Source organism: Delphinapterus leucas, chromosome 3 (assembly GCF_059928025.1).
Source record: "Delphinapterus leucas isolate spDelLeu-1000000601 "Yukka" chromosome 3, BTC_Dleu_Yukka2, whole genome shotgun sequence".
Classification (NCBI taxonomy): domain Eukaryota; kingdom Metazoa; phylum Chordata; class Mammalia; order Artiodactyla; family Monodontidae; genus Delphinapterus; species Delphinapterus leucas.
The window spans coordinates 121,582,931-121,608,759 of record NC_143131.1 but is presented as its reverse complement, the minus strand read 5'-3'; the positions used below and the strand labels follow the sequence as shown (position 1 = coordinate 121,608,759).

Sequence of the window (25,829 nt, the reverse complement as noted above, 5' to 3'; positions counted from 1 at the left end):
TGTATAATTTATTTTACTTACTGTTTGATGTTCATATTTGTATAATTTATTTACTTGATTTTTACTCTCATAAATATGTGCATTCAAAAGGTATTAAATCATCAGTTTCCCTTGTTTTTAAATTTTATATTGTGAACTCTTACAGATTACTGTTAATACTAGCATTTTATTCAAATTTTTATTTTATACAAAAGATTTCAAAAGATTTTAAATGTTGATATGACAAACACTAACATGAAAGTGCAGTGGTTTGGGTGACATCTCTGGCTCTTTAAGAGCAAAAATCTACTCTGTATTTCCAGGTATATGAAGAGACTTCAAATAGGTGTTTATCAGTTTAATACTTTAGTTCTCAAAGTGTGGCCCCAGGCCGACAACATCAGTATCACCTGGGAACTTGTTGGAAGTGCGAATTCCCAGACTCCACCCCAGATCTCCTAAATCAGAAACTCAGACTGGGTTTTAGTAAACAATCCAAGTGATTCTGATGACCCCCTTAAAGCTTGACTGTCTCTGATTTAAAATTTACTGTTAATTGGAGCCACTTGCTAGGGAATGGGTCTGAGCAGTACTTCAATCCTGACGTTCTTACATTATATTCCTCATATTTATAGGTATTAAACTAGAGCACTTACAAGTATAACGAGCCCCATGACCAACAACTAGGAATATGGTGATCTAGATGTCACAATCAAGGTGAAGGTACAATCGACTAAAACTGTCACTGAATGAAATCCAGGTACATTCTGCAGGTAAGTGGAGGATGATTCTGGTTTTTTATTTATTCATTCTTTGTCTTGGTGCCTGTTGATGGTATGTTTCATTCTGTAGTAACAGGTTAAATGGTTCAGAAACAGCCTGTTTAAGCAGTGACTTGATGCAGTATGACTTACCTATGATAGTTATCAAGGGAAAAAACAGCACACTCCTAAATAAAAGGGACCTGCCACTTAATTTTTTATCTTGGAGCATAGAAGGGGGAATGATTTCATGAGTTTCTTTGGTGTGCAGGAGCAGTCCATCTCCACAGAATCCTGGTTTGCTAATGCCTATTATTTGGGGATAGTTAACATTTTTTGCTTATTAACCTACAGTTCTCTTATGATCTTAAAAATGTAGCCCATTAGTCATCATTGTTGTCATATTGTGCCTGAAAGAATTAAGCACATCTCCAGAGCTTCTATATCGGTGTTCCTTTCTCGCAAGGTGGCAATTCTTAAAATTGGAGCACAGTGTGGGCCACTGCCTAGCAGCGATTGATTTGTGAGAGCTTATAAAGTGTTGCTAGGCTTTCTGGGTGACATGCAATAAGTCCTTCATGGGAAACTCAAAACAGAATATTTTTTCCCGCTTATTCCAAAGTTCCTTGTACCGAGATACTGAATTTACGCTCTGTTTGCTCATGGTAGTGTTTACATGTTCTCTCTTTGGTCTCAGAAAACCACATGAAATCAAATTTTCTTCTGTGCATTTACACATGCAAGTAGCTTATATAATCATAAGTGTGTGTGTATAAACCGATTGTTTAGAAGGTTAACAAAAACTGAACAATTTTAAGTGAATTGCTGTAAATTGTCCTTGATTTTTGAAATTCGCAACCAAATGTTAGAAATTCATCAGCATTCATGGAGTCTAGTGAGTCTCCTTTTGGATTTTAGCAGATTAAGTCTTACCTCTAAAGTTAAAGTCTTTGAATTTTATTTTAGGCCCAATTCTTTCCTTACTGTTCATAAGATGCTTACTTCCCATCCGGTGGCTAATGTTGACTAAAACTCGACCGTGTATGAGGTACTGTACCGAGCACAGATCTTTGGCAGTGACAGGATTGAGCATGCCTTGCCTTCCTGGCTCTAACCATCTGGTGGGATAATACAAACACTAATTAGCCACTAACGTCTATTTCCCCTTCTTCCCGGCTGGACATTTAGCAGCTTCCACTGCTGCTGCATGTGACACATGGCTGAGTTCTAGCAATGAGTGGTACCGAGAATGAGCAAAAATGAGGTGTGTCTTTCCAGGCCTGGCCCCAAAACCCTGCCATGTACCTAACTCTGCACATAATTTCATGTGCACTTTAAACTTCCTAACTGGTATACTAGGGAAGAAAGTCATTGAAAGAGTTATTGAAAGTGTTTTCAGTGACAGGAAGGTAAACTATTGGACATGACCTTGTATGTGGGGAGCCTTGAGTCTCAGGAAAGTCCCCAGAGAAAGATAAGAAAAAAAAATATTTACACTTGGTTTGGTCATTTCTTGTTAAGAGTTACTAGTTTTACCTAAATAAGAGGAGACCCCAAAAGAAATTCAGCTGGGTATAGTGGAGACAAAACTATCAAATTAAAGGGAAGTGTGAGATTTTATAGACTCTAAGTGGTGTACTTTATTTGTGTTAACACAGAAGGAATAAGCTAGGGCATGAAAGTCCACACAAGTGTCTTCTGCAATCTTAGATCTACATAAGAATAACAGTAATTGCTTGTTGTACAAGTGTGTGGCTCTTTTTCCTATAGTCTTTGAAATCTTTGGCTATTGGTTAAAATAGGTGCTTCAGTAAGGAGGATCTTAAAGAATTGCTTTGTCTTTGAATAGAAGTCGGTCATTTTGGACTTTCTTTGAACAGTGGCATACAAAGATGGGGTGGGAGCACTCTGCCAAACGTAACATAGGATAAGGGGGTTCCTTGTCTGTAGAGAATTTTAAAACAATAATAAAACCAACTAAAAATTGGCCTGCTTTTCACTATGGCTATGCAACAGTAATTCTAAGCAATGCCAGTAACAAAATACTTTTGCTACCAGAGCAAACTGCTCGCACAACCCACTACGTTTATCCCCCAACCCAGTTTGATAAACTGCTAGGCACCTTAAGTATCTCTTTTTTTTGAATTTTATTTTATCTATTTTTTTATACAGCAGGTTCTTATTATCTATTTTATACATATTAGTGTATATATGTCAATCCCAATCTAGCAGTTCATCCCACCACCACCCCATCACTCCCACTTTCCCCCCTTGGTGTCCATACAATTGTTCTCTACATCTGTGTCTCTATTTCTGCCCTGCAAACCAGTTCATCTCTACCATTTTTCTAGATTCCACATATACGCGTTAATATATGATATTTGTTTTTCTATTTCCGACTTACTTCACGCTGTATGACAGTCTCTAGGTCAATTCACGTCTCTACAAATAACCCAATTTCGTTCCTTTTTATGGCTGAGTAATATTCCATTGTATATATGTACCACTTCTTCTTTCTCCGTTTGTCTGTCGATGGGCATTTAGGTTGCTTCCATGACCTGGCTATTGTAAATAGTGCTGCAATGAATACTGGAGTGCATGTGTCTTTTTGAATTATGGTTTTTTCAGGGTATAGGCCCAGTAGTGGGATTGCTGGATCATATGGTAACTTTATTTTTAGCCTTTTAAAACCCTCCATAGTGTTCTCCATAGTGGCTGTATCAATTTATATTCCCACCAACAGTGCAAGAGTGTTCCCTTTTCTCCAACCCTCTTCAGCATTTGTTGTTTGTAGATTTTCTGATGATGCCCATTTTAACCAGTGTGAGGTGATAACTCATTATAGTTTTGTGTTTTTTTAATTAATTAATTTATTTTTGGGTCTTGGTTGCTGCATGCGGGCTTTCTCTAGTTGCAGCAAGCAGGGGCTACTCTTTGCTGCAGTGTGTGGGCTTCTCATTGCAGTGGCTTCTCTTTGTTGCGGAGCACAGGCTCTAGGCACGTGGGCTGCAGTAGTTGTGGCACATGGGCTCAGTAGTTGTGGCTCGCGGGCTCTAGAGCGCAGGCTCAGCAGTTGCGGCACATGGGCTTAGTTGCTCTGCAGCATGTGGGATTTTCCCGGACCAGGGCTCGAACCTGTGTCCCCTGCATTGGCAGTCGGATTCTTAACCACTGTGCCACCAGGGAAGTCCCTTATTATAGTTTTGATTTGCATTTCTCTAATAATTAGTGATGTTGAGCATCTTTTCATGTGACTCTTGGCCATCTGTATGTCTGCTTTGGAGAAATGTCTATTTAGGTCTTCTCCCCATTTTTTGATTGGGTTGCTTTTTTTTAAAATATTGAGCTGCATGAGGTGTTTGTATATTTTGGAGATTAATCCTTTGTTGATTTGTTTGGAAATATTTTCTCCCATTCTGAGGGCTGTCTTTTCGTCTTGTTTATGGTTTCCTTTGCTGTGCAAAAGTTTTTCAGTTTCATTAGGTCACATTTGTTTATTTTTGTTTTTATTTCCATTTCTCTAGGAGGTGGGTCAAAAAAGATCTTGCTGTGATTTATGTCAAAGAGTGTTCTTCCTATGTTTTTCTCTAAGAGTTTTTTAGTGTCCAGTCTTACATTTAGGTCTTTAATCCGTTTATTTTTGTATATGGTGTTAGGGAGTGTTCTAATTTCATTCTTTTACATGTAGCTGTCCAGTTTTCCCAGCACCACTTATTGAAGAGACTGTCTTTGCTCCACTGTATATCCTTGCCTCCTTTGTCATAGATTAGTTGACCATAGGTGCATGAGTTTATCTCTGGGCTTTCAATCCTGTTCTGTTGATCTGTATTTCTGTTTTTGTGCCAGTACCATATTGTCTTGATTACTGTAGCTTTGTAGTATAGTGTGAAGTCAGGGAGTCTGATTTCTCCAGCTCCGTTTTTTCCCCTCAAGATTGCTTTGGCTATTCGGGGTCTTTTGTGTCTCCATACAAATTTTAAGAGTTTTTGTTCTAGTTCTGTAAAAAATGCCATTGGTAATTTGATAGGGTTTGCATTGAATCTGTAGATTGCTTTGGGTAGTATAGTCATTTTCACAATATTGATTCTTCCATTCCAAGGACATGATATATCTCTCCCTCTGTGTCATCTTTGATTTCTTTCATCAGCATCTTATAGTTTTCTGAGTACAGGTCTTTTACCTCCTTAGGTAGGTTTATTCCCAGGTATTTTATTCTTTTTGTTGCAATGGTGAATTGGATTGTTTCCTTGATTTCTCTCTCTGATCTTTCATTGTTAGTGTGTTGGAATGCAAGAGATTTCTGTGCATTAATTTTGTGTCCTGCAACTTTACCAGATTCACTGATTAGCTCTAGTAGTTTTCTGGTGGCATCTTTAGGATTCTCTATGTATAATATCATGTCATCTACAAACAATGACAGTTTTACTTCTTCTTTTCCAGCTTGTATTCCTTTTATTTCTTTTTCTTCTCTGATTGCCGTGACTAGGACTTCCAAAACTATGGTAATAGTGGCAAGAGTGGACATCCTTGTCTTGTTCCTGATCTTACAGGAAATGCTTTCAGTTTTTCACCATTGAGAATGATGTTTGCTGTGGGTTTGTCGTATATGGCCTTTATTATGTTGAGGTAGGTTCCCTTTATACCCACTTTCTGGAGAGTTTTTATCATAAATGGGTGTTGAATTTTGTCAAAAGCTTTTTCTGCATCTATTGAGATGATCATATGGTTTTTATTCTTCAATTTGTTAATATGCTGTATCACACTGACTGATTTGCATATATTGAAGAATCTTTGCATTCCTGGGATAAATCCCACTTGATCATGGTGTATGATCCTTTTAATGTGTTGTTGGATTCTGTTTGCTAGTATTTTGTTGAGGACTTTTGCATCTATATTCATCAGTGATATTGGTCTGTAATTTTCTTTGTTTGTAGTATCTTTGTCTGGTTTTGTTATCAGGGTGATGGTGGCCTCGTAGAATGAGTTTGGAAGTGTTCCTTCCTCTGCAGTTTTTTGGCAGAGTTTGGGAAGGATGGGTGTTAGCTCTTCTCTAAATGTTTGATAGAATTCACCTGTGAAGCCATCTGGTCCTGGACAGTCCTCTGCCTTTTCGTGTTGTCTGTCTTTCTGTGAATGTGGCTTTTGTTCCACAGGCTGCAGGATTGTAGTTCTTCTTGCTTCTGCTGTCTGCCCTCTGGTGGATAAGGCTATCTAAGGGGCTTGTGCAAGCTTCCTGATGGGAGGGACTGGTGGTGGGTAGAGTTTGGTGTTGCTCTGGTGGGTAGAGCTCAGTAAAACTTTAAACTGCTTGTCTGCTGATGGGTGGGGCTGAGTTCCCTCCCTGTTGCTTGTTTGGCCTGAGGTGACCCAGCACTGGAGCCTACCAGCTTTTCGGTGGGGCTAATGGCGGACTCCGGGAGGGCTCACACCAAGGAATACTTCCCAAAACTTTTGCTATCAGTGTCCTTGTCCCCTCAGTAAGCCACAGGCACCCCCCACCTCTGCAGGAGACCCTCCAACACTAGCAGGTAGGTCTGGTTCAGTCTCCTGTGGGGTCACTGATCCTTCCCCGGGGTCCTGATGTGCACACTATTTTGTGTGTGCCCTGCAAGAGTGGGGTCTCTGTTTCCCCCAGTCCTGTCAAAATCCTGCAATCAAATCCCACTGGCCTTCAAAGTCTGATTCTCTAGGAATTCCTCCTCCCGTTGCTGGACCTACAGGTTGGGAAGCCTGACGTGGGGCTCAGAACCTTCACTCCAGTGGGTGGACTTCTGTGGTATAATTGTTCTCCAGTTTGTGAGTCACCCACCCAGCAGTTATGGGATTTGATTTTATTGTGATTGCGCCCATCCTACCATCTCACTGTGGCTTTTCCTTTGTCTTTGGATGTGGGGTATCTATTTTGGTGAGTTCCTGTCGATGATTGTTCAGCAGTTAGTTGTGATTCTGGTGCTCTTGCAAGAGGGAATGAACACACATCCTTCTACTCTGCCATCTTGAACCAATCTCCCCTGGTTTTCAGCATCTTCCTTAAGTATCTTTTAAGGATAGTTTTCAAGGCTTTTAGTATACCAGGAGATGTGTCCTACTAGGAAATACAATCACAGCATTTTTGACTGAAACATAGGCTATTATTTTTGGACTGAAAAGTGGAGCCAGTGATTCCAGGAAAGCTTTATGCAACAGTTTGTTCTTAAGATTTGTAAAAGGACCTGAGCAATACAATATAATTAAGAAGAAAACCATTCCATGCATTGGATAAAGAAGATGACAAACCCCCAAACTAAGTAAGTGAACCAAGAATGGGAGATGACCTTATGTAGAATGTAGTAAACAACAGGGTAGCAGGCATGTTGGGGTAGCAGGCATGAAACTCGGATGACGAGTGTCAAACTTTTCTGCTGTGTTTGGAAGGAAGTTATCAGGTCCCTATGAGTATTCATACCACATGGTCAAAGCAACAATAATAGAAATACCACCACTCAGCTATGAATAAGTAGTGCTGTGTTTTTGGGTAGGGTGAAAATCGGAGGTACCCCATCATGATTCATATGGAACACGTGATCAGTATTAAGGTTGTGGGGTTTGTAGGCAATGATTGCAGAGCCCTGCTACTTTCAACAGTAGTTGTTTCATACAGGTGGAAGGTGGAGAACCAGTCATGACTTTGTTGACCTTCCAACAGCAGGTCTGAGCCCAGGAATGCTTTCAGGGGTGGCTGTAGGGCTCCAAATGCTAGATACCAAGTCTCAATCAGTTTGACCTCTACCCTTTACCAGAGCTCCACAAGCTCCTGGTTTTGACCATCTCTTTTCCCATCACTGGACCTCATTCAAATGAAGTGACATTTAAGACTGACACCTCTCTTCTGTGCCAACCCAGGTCAAAGCATTAACCCAGAAGCATGTGGGCATTTGAGGGGGGAGTATGACTGCTTGGTTAAGACACACATAAAAAGGATTAGGAGATAAGATGGGATTGAGAAAAATGAGTGTTGAGTACCACTTTAAATAATGGGAACTACTTCAATAGCTAACGAATGCTCATTTGCCATGGCATAAACCATAGTCATCAGATCTCAGCAAGAACAGAAATGATTCTACTTCTTATCCCTGGGTATTGTTCATGAGTCCTCCGTGAGCTGTTACTTTGTGCATGCTGCTGTCATGAATAAGCCACTCCATCATTATATTGGCTGATTTCAAAATGGGAGATGTCGATGATGAAAGTGAGCTTGCTTCTGGTGTGGTCCTTGCCCTGCTGCAGATACATGTTGCAGTTCTTTAGAGTCAATGTAGGATGGAAGGAATAGTCATCTAATCCATTGTTACTTTCCTCCACTTGAGGCACAGCATTAGAACTTCCTTGGCAGGAAGCTAAGGAAAACTTGCCCAACAAAAGCTCTGTGCAAATTCCCATCCCTCTATGCCAACTAAACAGACCAATGTCTTTTCTCTTTCTTTTCCTAAGTGTGGCTCCAAAAGCTAAGGCAGAGAGGAGAAACCACCCAGGAGGGACACTTGAGGGAGTGATGAGGGACCACATTTGTTATTAAGGGAAAGCCCTTAATAAATGGGCCCTACATTTCAGCCAGAATTGCAGTTCTATCAAGATCTCCACTGGGGGGTCCAAGGCTCCCAGAATTTAAGGACAAAGCTTTTCACACTAAGAAATGACAAAGCCCTCACCACTCCAACTCTCTAGGCAGACAAACTTGTAAGTGGAATTTTAAACAAGTTTTGGCAAATTCCAAGACCCTTAAGTTTTAAAAAATCCATTAAATAAAATCCTTTCCAAAGATCAGCATTTCTTTCAGCATTGCTGAAATTTTTTAATGTGCCTCTTAGAGGCATAAACAATCTATGCAACGATTAATTTGGGGGCCTTCCTCTCTGGCAGTGGTGCAAATTGAAAACGAATCATTCAAAAGATGTTCTGGCTAGTCAGGTGAATAGCGTTCCTCATAGTCCAGCCAGAGGCTTTGTTTTGCTGTGAGTTTTAATTTAAGGGAAAAAAATGCAAGGAGTAAGAAAGAACAGAAAATGTCAGTACTGCTTTTTCCATTGACGCTTTGGTCAACTTTGCCAGTAATGATATTTTTATTGGATTTAAATATCTGGGGGCCCTTTTCATTTATTGTAGCCCTATTTCCTTTTGTTTTCTTTTGTGTTATTCTATATATACCTATTACATTTTGGAGGATAGAAATTTGTGTAAGTCTTCAGTGCTTGGAATGTATTTATATAAGTGCTTTTCTCAGTTTCTGAAGCTGTACCGTTGCATTGCAGAGCTGGCAAATTTTTTAAGTTGCTGGTTATCATTCAGGTTTTCTGCCTCCCAGTGAATCAAGTTATGGTCAAGGCTTCTACACTTTCAGTCGATCTAAGACCTACCTTCCATCCCAACTCAGAGTTTCTGTTTCTGGGTGGTGACTAATAGCCAATAGACAGAAGAAAGGGGGCCTCAACAACATTTTACAGGAGGCTAACTATATGAAATAATCTCCACAAGCCGGAGTATAGGCGTGTATAAAGCATTTGAAACTTTAGACTGCTTTCTTGAACATCAATCAGGTCACAGTACCACCTAGTCTTCGGTTTTAAGGAAATGCCTGGTGGAGTCATAACTAGTATTTTTTTCCCAACAAAAAAATAGGGTTAGAGGGAAGGTCCAGGAACTGCTGCAATTTATAGACCAATGGCCCACTGAAAGCTCAGACCAACAATTAAGAAACATGGAAATTGATTTCTAAGACGTTATTGAACCATGAGGCCTTAAAATTATCACTTATAAAATCACTCTTTATTTTCTAAGTTCAAAACCTCTTCAAATCCTGGGATCTGTGGATGTGTTAAAGAGATGTTTTGGTGGTGGGTCTCCATTCCTTCTCACAATTAGGAGAACTTATTTCTCATTTCAAGGTTGCCAGCTTCGAGCTCTTTGACCTAGCATGAGGTCAAGTCTTTAGTCTTTCTGGCTTCTATGACTCACCATTACAGGTTGAGAAGCCTTCATGGATCTCCTAGTGCAACTTTCTATCCATGAAAGGCAAGTCCTTACAAAATGTAGGCACCACCCACTTGATGTTCCTGCTGCCTTAGGGTGGTAATTTGGTCACTTCAGCTCATTAATGGTGAGAAAGAGATTAGCTCAAATGATTCTCAGTGATGGAAGTAACCTGCAGGGAGTGCCAGGGATCAGGGAGGGGAGAATTTCTCAGTCTTACTGTCACTCACAGTGAAATAGAGCTCTGGAATATGTAGCCAATGGCCTAGATAGAGGCACCACCTTCTGTGACCCACTCTCTCTTTGTTCAAATAGCATTTGTGTTCCTAAAAGCTAGAGTCTACTGGCATAGGCACCATTCAACACTGGGCACTCCTGTTGGGCAGAGTTAATACCAGATAATTGCAGGGGCAGCTACCTTCCCTAAGCACCTAGTGTGACCATGTAAGTTATCATTCAAACCAGGACACTTTAGAGAGGGAAAGGCAGCAGTATTAATATCCAGGAGGGACTTCTCTGGCAGTCCAGTGGTTAAGACTCCATGCTTCCAATGCAGGGGGTACAGGTTCAATCCCTTGTCAGGGAAATAAGATCCCACATGCTGTGTGGTGCAGCCAAAAAAAAAAAAAAAAAATTAAGAAAAGAAACAAGAGCAAATAATATCCAGGAACAATAGCCCAGGACTTCCCTGGGAAAACTGAAATGTCTTGCCCTCCTACTTATGACCTACGTATGGGTACCATGTGCCATACATCACTCCCTGTACCAGTCAGCTGCAGTCAGTAGCAGGCTGATTTCACTAAAATCTTATTAGTCATGTAAACTTAAGGAGGAAGAAACCTGTTTGGGAAATTCAGTGTAAAGGGGGAAAACTGGATGCTGACCCTAAATCTCCCTTATCCAACCAATTATCAAGCCTTGCTGATTCTCTCTTCTGAAGATTTCTCTCATCCATCCTCATTTCTCTATCCCCATTACTCTCACTTGGGTTGCAGCCACCATCATCCTTCCCCTAGATTATGGCAGCCTCCTAAACGTTCTCCCCACTCCAGCCTTGCCCTCCTCCAATCGATTCTCTAGGTATCAGACAGAACAATTTTCCTAAAACCAAAACCAGGCATCATTCTAAGCACAAGGAGTCCAGAAGTAGATTAGCAAGTCAAGGTCATGCTTCCAAGGTACTTACCTTCTAACACTCAAGACAGATTGATGAACGAGTAAACTGGTGGATAATGATTTCAGACTTTGATAAGAGCCACTGAGGTGTGCAACAGAATGAGATGATTGGGAGTAAGGGAAGCAGGGAGGAGGCTACTTAAATTAAGGTGGTCAGGGAAATCTCTCTAGGAAGATGATGTTGGGTTAGATTTGAAGGATGAGACGAGACAGCCGTGTTGAGCGCCAGGGGAATGGCATCCCAAGCAACAGGAAGTGGGACCTTAAACACCTGAAAGCAGGATGCACTCAGATGTTCTCAAGAAGCAGAACAGGAGACCTGTGCAACCGGCACACAGTGACCAAGGGACAGAGTAATTTGTAAACGAGTCAAGAGGGTAGACAAGGGCCAGGTCACCTAATCCCTTGTCAGCCAAGGTAAGAAGTTTGCATTGCTCTTAGAATAAAAGTCCAAAGCCGTTAAATGTTAAGCAGAGGAGCTGATGAAACTAATTATCTTTTTTATTTAAGCCTACTCATTTCTATGTGAAGAATAGATTGTAGGTAAAAGGGGTACAGATTAGAAGCCTGTATCCCCGTTCAGATGAAAGAGGATGGTGGCTGTGGGAAAGGAATGAAGCTTTTTGATATTTTACCATATTGGTGGCATTTGTGGCTACTTAGAAAAACTTTTACAATGAAACGTGTATCTTTCAAATGTGTCCCAGTCTCCTTTTATTATTCTCTTGAATGCATAATTCTTGCCATACTTTTATTTCATTTAGTGTTTGTTACAGCTTTATCCTTTGAAAAGCAGGTTTTTGATTTGTGGTTTTTGTTCATGTAGCTTTGTATACATTTTTATACTAGCAAACTATGAGGTATTTAATTTTAGAGAATGAAAATTGAAATTCTAGAAATTCCTACGGACATCTAGAAAATGGCTAGAAAATCTATCCCAGTGTGTCTAAAACTTGGCTCCCGACTGATTTTTTAATTTGGAAAATCATGAGTATTTAAACCCACTGCTTTGCAATGTTTAAGTGTACCTCCAATTACAGTTGTAGTGGCTTTCTGATTGCCAGCACAATAAAGAATTTGTTAAATTTGGGGGTAAATACTCTAGTGTTCCAAAGTGAAGGGACTGTAGTCTTCAGTATCACTTTTGGTTCAGTGAGTTATAATCATGCCTGGTGGATGGATGTAGATAGGGTTAGAGATGCAGAAAATGGGGATAGATGCAGATATCCATATATCCATCAGTTCATGGGTATCATCAAATACACAGATCCATGCCATGGAGAGCAGTCTCTTGCTTTTAAAGGCTGTTGAACAATGTAGAGTCCTGCTGCCTTCCATTCTTTAAAAAGTTAAGATCTATGTTCTTTGTATATTTGTTCTCTCTAAGGAGCAAAGGCAGTTAATACTTGGCTGATCGAATCCTAGTTTGATCTTGTTCAAGAATTGGGCATTAGCTTGTTTGCAGAGCAACAGAAATGCTTTCCTTAGTGTCTTGAAATATGTCCTTCTGTGCATGGAAGACACATGCAGTACAGATGTGCCTGGACCATTTTCAGCATGCTGCCTATGGGAAGTCTGCAGGAGGAAATACCTTCTTGATTAAATTCTCGGAGGCTGACATTTTTTGTTGTTCAGCCTGCTGAATGATTTCACATGTATTTTTTGCAGAGTCAGAATTCTTTAGCGATGTACAGAATAGTTACTTTCTTAGCAGCATGAAGTTCTTTTGGCCACTAGGGTGGGGAAGTCATTTTAATTGTGTGAATAACAGGCAATTTCAGTTAGGCAGAAAGATATGTTACCTCTTAGTCATTTAAAATACATTTTTAGGTCAAATAATTATGACATGAGGGAAAGATTACACCATCATTTAATGAATTTCAGACTTTTACAAGCATTCTACCCACCCCACACCACCACCCCAGCCTCCCACTTTTCTTCCTAAGGAACAGCTCTAAAATAGTTTCAAAGGTTTCAACTCTCTTACCCAGTAGGCCCCCGAGATTCTGCCTTTTTGTGGGCACATGGCATTGACCTTATCTGCAGATCATCTCCGTGGATTATGTTTTCACTAGACATGCCCCTGGGGAAAAATATTGTCCAAAAAGAGGTCCTTTTCCGGACCCACCCAGAATGACATAATATTAAGTGTTTTCCATCTTCAACAGTGATAGAACTCACAGCCAGTTTGAATTTAGTTAAGTCCAATGTTTTCTTTCTCTTTTTGGTTCATAATTTCCCAGGGGCCTGCTACCTTCGTGCTTAGCTGGAAATGCAGCATTCTCCAGCAGAGAATGCTGTCTGGTATATTTAAAGAAATTAGGGCCTGGGACTTCCCTGGTGGTGCAGTGGTTCAGAATCTGCCTGCCAATGCAGGAGACACGGGTTCGAGCCCTGGTCTGGGAAGATCCCACATGCCGCAGAGCAGCTAAGCCCGTGCGCCACAGCTACTGAGCCTGAGCTCTAGAGCCCGCGAGCCAGAATTACTGAGCCCGTGTGCCACAACCACTGTAGCCCACGTGCCTAGAGCCCGTGCTCCGCAACAAGAGAAGCCACCACAATGAGAAGCCCGCGCATAGCAACAAAGAGTAGCCGCCGCTCACCGCAACTAGAGAAAGCCGCGTGCAGCAACGAAGACCCAATGCAGCCAAAAATAAATAAACTAATTTAAAAAAAGAAAAAAAGCAATTAGGGCCCTGAATGAGAAGTTCAGTTATAGACAAAGGTAAAAGATCAAATTTTAATTAGCTATGGAAATATTATTTTGTTAAAGATAGAGTAATTATAAATTATTACAAAGTTATTTTATAAATTGAAAACAAGAAAAACAAAACCTTTCATTTTATGGGCTCTATCTATATTTTGCCTTTACCTCATCATTTCACTTAATTCTCTCAAACACTGAGTTGAACGCTCTTATTCCTGTGTAAGGTATTTGCAATTGTGCTACAAATAGGTGACCAACTAGGGCTGAGGGGTTTCTTGGGATGTGGGACTGGCAGCTAAAAGTGGGCAAGTCCCAGGCAAACTGGGACAAATTGGTCACCCTAGAAACTACCCATCTATTTAGTAGCCTAAAACAGAACGATCATTTCTCACAGTTCTGTGGGCTGAATGGGTGGTGGTTCTGCTGTTTTCACCGGAACTCTCCATATGGCTGCTTGGCTGAGGCTGGATGGGATAAGATGTCTGGGGCCTCAGCAGAGATGGCTGGCCCTCTTCCTCCATGGAATCTTTCATCACAGCGTGGGGGCCTCAGGGTTCCACAGGTTAAGTGGGGAAGCTGCAGGGCCTCTTGAAACCGCGCTCAGAAGTTAAATGTTGCCACTTCGACCACATAGAGTGGTGAAGGCACAGCGCCAGCCCAATTCAAGGCATGGGAAAATAGACTTCAACTTTCAAAAAATCTTATTGAAAGATTCATTATTGATGAACTGGAAGATTGGGATTGACATGTATACACTAATATGTATAAAATGAATAATAAGAATTTGCTGTAGAAAAAAATAAATTTCAAAAATTCAAAAAAAAGGTAGAATATATACGTTATGTATAAGGAGTGAAAAAAGAACATCACTAGAGATCTACATCATTAGAAGGATTAAGAGAATATAATAAACAACTTGGCTAAAAAATGTGATTACTTTCTTGAAATGGGCACATTCCTTGAAGACAAAAAGTCCAAAGCTCACTCAAGAAGATTACTTGAATTAGCTCTATGTGTGTTAAATAAATTTAATTAATAAAAAAAAATCTTACTGAAAGATAGTTGACATGCAATATTATGTTAGTTTCAGGTGTACTACATAGAGATTTGACATGCATACATTATGAAATGATCACACGAGAAATATAGTAACCATCTGCCCACATACAAAGTTATGACAATATTATTGACCATTATTGTGCTATACATTCCATCCCCAGGCTTATTTATTTTATAACTGGAGGTTTATACCTCTTAATCCTCTTCGGCTATTTCACCCACCCTCCCCTCTGGCAGCCATCCATTTATTCTCTATATCTATGAGTCTGTTTTCATTTTGTTTAGTTTTTTAGATTCTGCATATAAGTGAGATCACATATGGTATTTGTCTTTGTCTGACTTATTTAGTATAATGCCCTCTAGATTCATCCATGTTATTGCAAATGGTAAGATTTCTTTTTTATGGCTGAGTAGTATTCCATTGCATTCTACACTTTTGATGGGAGGAGTTGCAGAGAATATGGTCATTTTTAGTCCATCACAATCCCCATCATATACATGAGATTCAGTAAATTTAAGTAACTTCTGCAAGACTACATAGCTCTTAAGTGGCAATTCTAGCATTTGAACCCAGGTCTGTGTGTTTGAAAAACCCATGAGTTTTTCTGAGTTTGAGTCGCCATGCCCTGGTGGGGTATAACTACAACATTCGATAATCCAGAGAGCAAATGGGTATTTTCCTGCAGTGCTGGGGTGGAGTGGTGGAGAACGGAGAAAGAGACATAGAAGCAGTGATCTGTGATGTCTGGATTACTGGCATCACAGAAGTTTGTCCAGTCTGTTTGGAGAATATATTTGCCTGATACTTGCCTGATTCTGTAAATATGTTCGGGCTCCTGCTGTTCTCCTGCCCCCTACTTAAGTACAAGCTTATTTCTAAAAGTAAATTCTTCAGTGGGACTCAGATATTCTATATTCTTGGCCTTGATGTTTCTCTTTCTCTTATGCATTGTGTCATTCTTTTTCTACATAAGCCTTTGGATCATCTTCTACAGTTTGAGAGTTTGAAAGACAGTTGTCCCAAGTCGGTTGTTTTCAAAGCGTGGGGGTCCCTGAGTCCCTTTCAGGGAGTCCATGAGGTCAAAACTATTTTTATAATGCCAAGATATTATTTGCTTTTCTCTACTTTCATTCCGTCTTGGGTGTAAAGTGGAGTTTTCCAGAAGTTACATGATGTGTGATACTGCAACAGATTTTAGTGGAAGCAGATATGAGAATTCCACTCCTTCCTACTAAGACATTAAAGAGACTTGAAAAAACAAACAAACAATAATGAAGTCTTCTCTTTTGTTCCTTTTTTTAAAAAAAGTTACTTTTCATTAAAAACATATTTTTATGTTAGCATATAAAGAGTTTGCTGTGATTTTTAAATTAATACACAAATATTTTTAAAGTTTCTCATTTCGTTTCTCATAGTAATAAAATAAATTTTAATTAAAAATTAATAGTCACAGAAGCTCTTTGGTGTCCTCAATTTAAGATAGAGTTCTGAAAGCAAAAAGTTTTCATTATTTTATTAGCTGCCATTTGCAAAGCTTGGGCAATTTGCTGTCTTTTAATCCTCCCAGCAAACCTATCGGGAAGGTACCCCATTAATCTCCTCCCAGAGGCATAAACTAGGGCTCAAAATCATTAGCCACACAGCTTGCATGCTGTGCAGCTAGAATTTGAAGCTAGTTCTGTCTGACCCCAAAATCAAACTTGAAGGAATCAGTAGCCTCCTTGCATGCAGTATACCTGTTGCTTTTCTGGACAGAGAGGTTGAAGCAGAGGTCAAGAAGATTGGATTAATTATTTGAGATGGCTCAGGCAGCTAAAAGCCAAGACCTTCTGCTGTCTGTTCTACTCCTCATAGGGACTTGTCCTTTCAAATGGCAATTCCTTTTGTGAGAAAGGAATGCCTTCAAATTCAAATGATACTATGAACCTGGTGGAGGTCTGTTCCTCTTATAACAGGCATTTCTAATAGCACAGTATGCAGACTCTGCTGGGCACTCAACAAGGAAGAAACGTTTGTCCAGTTATCACATTCTAAACTGCCAAAATACATGTGCATTGCCTTAAGTTTTTCAATTATGTTACAGATCAGCTTGTGCATTTTATTTGTTCGAGTCTCTTTTGTAAAACAATTACAATGGTAAAAACAAAGAAACTATTGAGTACTTAACTATGTGTCGGTCACGAGAGGAAGACTTGATACCAAGGTCTCTCTGAATCCTCAGAAGAATACTCCCAGGCTGGCAGTGGGGTGTCCCACCTGCTTTACAGATACGGAGATGGGCTTGCGGAGGGGAAGCTACTTGCCTGAGGTCACCCAGCTAGTAAGTAGGCAGTGAGTCAAGAATCAAACCCAGGTCCGGGTGGTTCCCAGACTAAGATTCTTAACCAGCATTCATTGCAAGATCCTAAAAGGCAATGTCAATCTGTCTATGGAAAGGAGTTCCCCAAAGTAAACTTTAAGTAGTCCAGGTAAATTAGGAAAGTGTCACAATTTTATGGTCAGAGATTTTAAGGAAAAACCAAGTGATGCAACCTCTTCATGTAATGAGAAAACAGATACAATTCTTTAATTTTGTCCTTAGCTTAACCCTTCACTAACATCCAGCAGCTCGGAGTGTACAGAGAAAGGCAGTAAATTCCTCATCTGTATCCCAGCGTGCCAACTGTTTTGGTTTTAATTGTGTCAGGTGTGTCTTACTTCTGCCTGGAGGTCCTTCCTTAGGTTTGAAAATATCATGATCACATCAACAGTGTGAGAGGTGGTGGGAGAGCTGAGGTTCCACATGTGTCAACAACAGATGTGCACGTCTCCTGGAGCACTGGAAAAAAGAGTAATAGGAGTTCCCTTAGGGCTGTGCTCCACGTGCCCCAGGAAGGGATAAGGACAAAAGCCTCTCGTAATTTATATTACTGCTGAGCTAACCAGGTGCTTTCAGCAAGCGTTCCAGTTGGAAATTTGGCTTTTAACAACCTTCCCAACAACCTCTGATTCCTCTTAAAAGTTCAGGTTGCTGCTACTGTCATAAAAAGCTGAGAATTTTGGCCTAGAAAAGGATCATCTCTAGGCCAGCCTCTTACATAATTTGAATAGCATTTGTAAATTCTTTGAGCAATAATACAGAGGAATTATGAAGACCTATCTGACCAGACATCTTGTTGTTGCTTAGAAACCTAATATTAGAGACACAAAACACACAACTTTTGTCATTCTAAATCCATGCACTTAATTATCTCCACCTTAAATTAGCTCCAGAAACACAACAAGCACCTGTATACAAGTCTAGATAATGCAGAAAGATGACCAGAAGGTAGGAAGTTGTGCATGTAAACTCCTCTCTGTGGCCTTCTCCCCTCTCTCTGATCTCCTGGCCCAGGAAGGCAAATAATCCATCTGAGCATTCTATTTCCAGTATTGCTCTCTGGCCATAAAACAGCAATGCCTGCGCATATCTCTTTGGCACTCTATTCATTTGAGCAACTTTATTGAATCCCATAATTCTTGGTAACTTATGAGACTCAAAACTGCAATCAAAGGCAGGAGAGTGCACTCCTCTTAAATCTTCCACTAGATCATAAGGTCAGAGCTGGGTTCTTGTCTCTCTGTCACCTTAATAATGCCTTCCCCCCAAGGGCCTTGCAAATGGTGAACGAGTAAATAATATTACAAATAATGACAGTAACAGCTCGGGGGCTCTGTGTCTCAGATGGTACCCCAAGAGCTTTATCCAACTCCCCCAAGAAGTAAATACTAGTCCTATCCCTATGTTTTTCCCCTTTTACAGACTGAGGAGCACAGGGCAAGGCCCAGTCTCCCAGCCAACAGACATTGGAGCCCACGCATTCAACTGTTGGCACTCTACTGCTTCCAAATGCTTGTTGACTGAATGAGCGTCTTTGTAATTCATATTTTCTTTTCCTCTCTCCTTCATCCTCTCCCCTGGCTATCTCTGTCTCCTCCATGAGTCTCAGCTGTTTGTCTTCCTTTTTTCCTCTGAATTCACTGGCTGGCTTGGAAGAGCACAGGGAAATCATCTTTTTGTTTGCCACTTGAAGTCTTCAGTTACTTTCAGACTTGTCAGTTGTTGTGGAATCATTATTTCATGCCCAGCAATTCATCTGGGTTCTAAGGTATGCCTGTCATTTCTGTACCAGCACCATATCCAAGCCCATTGAACCGGGGGGCACCTCGGTCCTCTGTTCTTTTTTGTTAGTTTTGCTCCTCTGTGCCTGAAGTCAAGACAAAGTGGCTTTGTTTGTTCACCTTCCTGTACCCCTTCCCAGGTGCAATGAGCCTGGGGGAAACCAGGCTTTTTTTAAGTTTAGCTTTGTTTTTGCTTTGGAGCCACGGGTAACATTTTTCAAATTCTGTTTGCTAAATTCAAGACTAGTTAAATTCTTAAGCACTGACCAGGTAAACATTTTTTTTGGTCCAAAGGATGGCTTTGGGTAGGGGCTTGGGGACAGTCAGGCCAGGGTGGTGAGGAAGCAGAGGCCTGGAATACTGGAAAGCTGTAATGCGGTGGACACAAAAAACTGTAAACTGCGTTATATTTCAAGGAGGGTGTGGGGCTGAGCTAGCTACTCTCCAAAAACAAAAAGGAAACTTCCATTTGGATCCATGTACCCTGTTTGGTTGCCCCATAGTGCACCCATTTGCAGGCACCATGAGCATAATTCAAGGGGATCTCTCACCCTGGAAACCTCATTTGGGAAGAGTATAGAAAAATCCCTACTGACGGTGACAGTCACGTGACTTGACCAATAATGTAATCTACCAAACCTCAGTTATCTCATCTGTAGAAAGGAAGTAGTGGTAGCTCTACTTCATAAATTTGTTGTGGGGATTAAATTAGAAAAGACATGCAAAGCACTTGGCATGTTATCTGGTCCACAGTACACAACGAAAAATGGGAGCTCTTTCTAACATGAGCCTGCCCTGCCATTTGACATTCCCAGCACTAGAGGACCAATTCAATGGGTTTAGGCATTTAAAAATGCTCCTCCCAAGGGTATTTATAGAGTACTCCTTTAACACATTACTGCATATTAATTTATCAGCATTAGCCAATGCTCCAGGAGCAGAAAACATTAATAATGACTATCATTGTTTGAGCACACACTGCCTCCTAGGCAAGAAGCTCAACACGCTCTCAACAACCTTATGCTCTTAAAAAGGTTGGACAATTTACCCAAGGTCATTGGACTTGAAGTGGTGGAAATGAAGTGTTAAGCCAGGGCTGTCTGACACCAGGGCCCATGCATGCCCTTGTAACTATGCTCTATGACCCCCAATATGCTTTAATGAGATAGAAGAGGTCCAGAGAATGCCAGCAAAAGCTGGGCCTCTTCAGAGTGCCAAGGCAAAGGGCATGGAGTCACTTGGCAGAAACAAAATATAAGGGTTCCAGCAATAGAATGGCAGTGAGAAGTACAAAAGAGTAAGTCGGGGAAACTGTTCACAAATTGTACTTCTTCAAACACCCTTGCCTTGGCTTCCAAGCTCTGCCTGTTCTCTCCTTCCCACCTCTCCGAGCCTCTGGCCTGGTCCTACAGCTCACCATATTCCTGTGGGTCTTTGCATATGCTGTTCTTTTTCAAACAGGGACCATGTCTTTCTTGTATACCATTGATCCCCAGCACCAAGCCTCATTCCTTGCAAATAGTAGTTGACCTATAGATTTAAATGGGCAAATGATTAACGAACAAATGAGTAGGACTTTTTAGAGCTTTATCTGGTGCTGGATCTAACCAGCTTCTGCGTCCAAGCTCCACAACTTGCAATTGCTCTTTTTCTTGTGTCTTATAACCTCATTTAAACACCCACATTCATATGTTTGTGCCATTTAAGCATCTGTTCCTGCCTAGTCAACCAGACAAAGGGAAGATGCCCAAACAGGCTCTGTTGTCATCCCCCTCCCACCAGTGCAACTTGAAGAGGCAGTAAGAACTGGGCCACCTCGTCATGAGGCCTTCTGCTCCTCAGCCCCCTGCTGCCCCCATTCCCCTGGGTGGTATTCGCCACCTAACGAGATATGTAGGGGGTCTTCAGGGATCAGTGGGATTAGATGCTGTGGAATTTGGTGCAGAAAGTACTCTGTAAACAGAAAGTCCAGCCACTTGTGCGTTCCGTGCCCTACTTATAGAAAGTGACTCTCTCCATCAGCCCAAGGGCATATTAGATGGCATAAGATAAACCATTTAGATGTTTTATTCTAACATATAATTTAATACAGGGAAATAAAAAGGCAACAGTAAGGGCACACTCTTGCTGCCCTGATGGCTTCTGCTATTTTAAAACATAAAATTAATATGTGTCAGGCCAGAAATGTTTCATTCTGATTTTTGACTGAAACTTACATTTTCAGAACTATGCTGTATCGTACAAGAATATATTTTTGTTTGGAGAAATTATAAAATTCGACTGATTATCGTTTTTAATCAAAGGGCTTTGAACGGTGGAAAAGGCAGATCACGTGCATCCGTATAACACCAATGAATGTGGTATAGACCAGCCTGTTTTCCCATAAACATAGCTTACAGTTGGCTGCCAAAAGTAGTGATACTGGTTCATTCTTTTTTTTCCCCAGAGCTATGGGTCATTTAATATCTAGAATTAGTTAAGAGTATTAGTTATCTATTGTTTAGCAATACTACCACAAACTTTGCAGCTTGAAACAATACATATTTACTATCTCATGGTTTCTGTGAATAAGGGATAAGATAGAAACAAGAGGAAGGGCCAGTGCAAGGAAGCTTTGTCAAGTCGGCACCTGCTATAGACTTTGAGTACTCAAATCCATTAGACCTCTTGAGGACATTTATGAAATGCATTTCCTAAGGAGAAAGGGGAGAAGTATGTATCCACATCCTCCATTGCCCAATGTTCAACAGTGGTTCCACAAGCATTAAGTCCTCTACAGTTTGGGTCTGTGCATTTGTGAGTGCAGAGTGGGTTCCCATGGACACCCCATGCCACAGCATTAGAAAAGACCTAAGGCTTAAGTGGATCATCTGCAAGGCTGCAGTCAAGGTGTGGACCAGGGCTGGGGTTTCATCAGAGGCTCAACTGGGGAAGGATCCATTTCCAAGCTCACGTGGTTGGTGACAGAATCCAGTTGCTTACAGAATGTCAGAATGAGGGCCTCAGTTTTCTGCTGACTGTCAGCTGGAGGCTTTCCTCAGTTCCTTGCCAAGTGGCCCTCTCCACAGGCAGCTCACAACATAGAGCAACTTGCTTCTTCAAAGCCAGCAAGGGAGAGAGCTCCTTGCAAGACAGACATTATAATCGTAAGTATTGTAACCACTTATATACTGAAATCTTTGCCGTATTTTATTGGTTAGAAGTAAGTCAAAGTTTCTGTGTACACTCAGTTGGAAGGGATTACAGCATGACATGAACACTAGGAAACAAGAGTCCTGGGGCCACCTTAGAGTCTGTCTGCCATGGTGGCGAAGGGGGTGCAAAGTATGATGTCATCAAATCAGTACACATTTAGTTGTTTTATGAAAAACATTAGTGGCTAACCTAAGCCAACATAAATTCAGTTTTATGCAAGCCTCTACAACTCCAAGAAAGCACTCAAGTTTAAAAAAACACACAAAAAAACCTACTATACTATTGTATTATCAAATACCCAAATCCTCTCCTTAACAAAATTTGTGGGTTTTTTTTTTTTATCTGAAAATATTCTTTCCCAATGACATTACTTCTAGCATTTAGGCTCCCTAAGGGTAAATTAAGTCACTTTTAATTAAGCTCCTCTTCTCGATATAAAATTATTCTGTGGCATTTTCCTTAACACTTCAGTGTTTGGCTATTTAGCATAACTTTAATTAGAGCATCAACAAAATTACACAAATATACGAGTTAGGTCAAATCACTGAAACTTAAAAAAATAACCAAAAACAAAATTTCCTGTCCCTGGCCTTTCCCTTTAATTAGAACGAGGCAAGCCACTGTGTAATATACTTGGTTTTAATAATGTTGTTTCCGGGAGCATGCTTTGTTTTTCCTTTGTTATGCTTAACGTGGCACGTCTTACAGATGTTGAGAATAGTTCAGAATGTCTTGAGGGGACAATGAAAGGCTGTGGTTTAACAGCAAAGCGCTCACAACACTGAGGCCTGTCGGTCACAGTCGTCTTGTTGAAGTGTAAGATCCTTGTTTAGTCTTCAGAAGGAATGTGTTCCTGGTGGGGCAGAGCCACATATGTTTGTCTGCACTCCGGTGTCCTTTATGGTTAGTTTCCCCAAAGGCTTATTGTACTTATTACATCATTTGTTTTTATTTGTAAGAGTATTTTGGAAGGTTCAGAGAAGTTGTAGAGTCATTACCGTTTCTAGCTTTCAGTGGTTATGACTGCCTGTGGAAACTGTGTTAAAGGCAAACAAAAGTAAATAAAAGTCCCTCTTCTGTACCTTTCCTCTTTATCTGCATTTCCAACCACTCAGAGATGGGGACCCAGCTCTGTGGGATTATACAGAGCCGAGTTCCTTCTGCTTTATGACATTTGTCTCCCGAGAAGGGCTACCTGGATTTTTGGATGTAGGTGAACCATCTGCATGAAAAATTAAAGCTGGCATATTTATTTGGAAAAGCAGAGTGAAGTTAATGACCCCACAAAATTCCTGACAAATGAATTTATTTTTCCCATCCTTCAAATGAGGTAACAAGGCAACTCTGTATCCAGTCCTGGGGAAGTTGATGCCTCTGACTAAAAAGTCCATGACATGGGTAACCTGCCAGGGCACTGGAAAAGCAATCCATCTTAGGAAAATGAAATTAGTTTAAACTTTACTATTAAGTACTATAAATTACCCTCCTGGGCCCAGCCATTTAAGCACCCATTATTTTTCAACATGCTGATGTTTCCTTTTCCAATATCAAATAGAACTCAAAAGAGAGGAGTCTTACTATTCAAAACATATTTTTCATAAGATACAAAAAACATTAATGGTATCTCCTCGATGTACGTATGTGTAGTTTTATATGTGTAGCATGGTAAAGCTGTTATTGTTTGTGCTTCTATTCATGTTTTGTGTGGTGTTGTCATTTATTGTTGATTAACCATCTGTTTAGTACAATGTGTTAGAGCAGGCACTGTGAGAAAAGAGAGGAAACCCTTTTCCTCAGAAAGGTTCCAGTCTGACCAAACTCATGACCTTTACCTTCTTAACTGCTCCAGTGAATTCCATTGCCTTGGGAGTGAGATTGACCTCCTAGCCAGAGCTCAGATTCTAGATGGTCTGGCTACCACCAGCCTCTACATAAGATGCTTCAACAGTTCAACCAGACAGGTGTTACTATTCCCACCGGGTGGATGCAGAAACTGAGGCTCAAAGAGAATAAGTAAGCTTGCAAACTTTTCCCAGGTAGCAGAGGGAGATTCAAGGCCAGAGCTAGTATCCCCTAAATCCCTGATCTTCTTTCATTCTCCTAATCTGTGATTATATAATAATACAACCAATCAATTTAGTGAGATGAGGAGCAAATACATATTTTACGAAACTGGGATTGTACAGTAGCCTCTGCGGGAAAATACTGGATTCAAAATGAAAACGCTAAGTCCCGCTCCTGGTTATGCCGATAATTAGCTGTGTGATCTTGGATAAATCACTTTACCTCATTTTCTTCTTTTATAAAAAGTGATGAAAGTTGACTAATAATTTCTAGGCAATATTTCCCAAATCTGGTCCAAATAGGGAAGGCTGCACCTTATAGGTCCACACTTGGAGATTCTTTGCCGTGTATATTAGCATGTTAAAGGCACCATGGGTTCATGCATGAAGAAACCTGTTAACAGCACTTTTTTAAACTTATCTGACCCCAGAGCACTTAGTCATATCTTACAGAGCTTTGTTCCCTAGAAAATAATTTGGAAAATGGTTTTCCAAATTCTCTTTAGACTCTAAAGTTTGATAGTTGACATTTTCGCTTGTGAAATGTTCCCTATCTACAACCCATGTGTTCTCTTTTAATTGTGACTTTCCACCCCCTCCTTGGGACTGAACAGAGTGGGCAACAAATAAATGCTATTGACGGATTCATTCAGCTCTTAATGTTAATGTATTCTAAAGAGTGCTTATTTTATGTTTGGCAAAATTTAGTCTAACTCAGAACACTTCTGGGATGAGAAGTACTGTGTTCTGAGAACTGGGTGAAAACCACCAACTCTCCCTAGAGCCATCTAGAGAGACGCCAGGTGACATTTCAGTACCATTAGGCTATGGAAGTTTCACTCAAATGCAAAAACAAAAGACAAATTCTCTCGTTAGCAGACTTGTGATCTAGCTGTTCCACCTGAATTTAGTCTGTAGAAAGTCGAAGTATTTGGTGTTGGGTGTCACTGAACAGTCACTCTGATGTGACATTTTTTTTCATCCTCTCTCCAGTAGCTTACAAAATGTGTTGGCTTAACCCTCCTTTTCACCATTCAAGAATGCCACTTGGTGTCTACTTCAACAGTAAATTACCAAACACCGCCCTCCTGGTTTGAAAGAGCTTATTCACAATGAAAGTGCGAAAGAGTTTCCCAGGAATTAACTTGACGATGTGACATTTCTTATTTGTGTGCGCCCAAGAAAACAACGTAACCTTAATAGTCGATATAATAAATACACAGAAACAGACTTTTCAAAGGGACAGTTTTTAATAAATTGTCTTAAAATAGCATTGTTTTTCATCTTTGGAAAGCATGTGTGTCCAAGCGATTTAATATGGTAATAAAATGTTTTACAGTCTACCAAAAAGCATAAAGATGCATAACACCTTAAGAGCTATATAACTCCACCTGTACCTATTAATAAAAACCTCTTTTATCTTTACGTTTAAAAACCAAACAAGGGCTTCCCTGGTGGCGCAGTGGTTGAGAGTCCGCCTGCCGATGCAGGGGACACGGGTTCGTGCCCTGGTCCGGGAAGATCCCACATGCTGCGGAGTGGCTGGGCCCGTGAGCCATGGCCGCTGAGCCTGCACGTCCGGAGCCTGTGCTCCGCAACGGGAGAGGCCACAACAGTGAGAGGTCTGCGTACCGCAAAAAAAAAAAAAAAAAAAAAAAAGGTCCTATGTAGAATGAGATGAGAAAATAATTTTAACATTATAGGCTCATAAGTAAGAACACTGAGAAAAATATTTTGGTTTC

General features: G+C 40.6%; 1 pseudogene across 1 annotated transcript in view; it reads left to right on the top strand.

Annotated features, from left to right (window-relative positions):
• LOC111183042 (uncharacterized) overlaps nucleotides 1–25,541 on the top strand; it is a 29,880-nt pseudogene extending 4,339 nt beyond the window's left edge. Inside the window, exon 5 of the transcript XR_016392560.1 lies at nucleotides 615–25,541. The product of XR_016392560.1 is annotated as an uncharacterized LOC111183042 (transcript). The remainder of the gene's footprint in view (nucleotides 1–614) is intronic.
• Nucleotides 25,542–25,829: the final 288 nt, after the last annotated feature.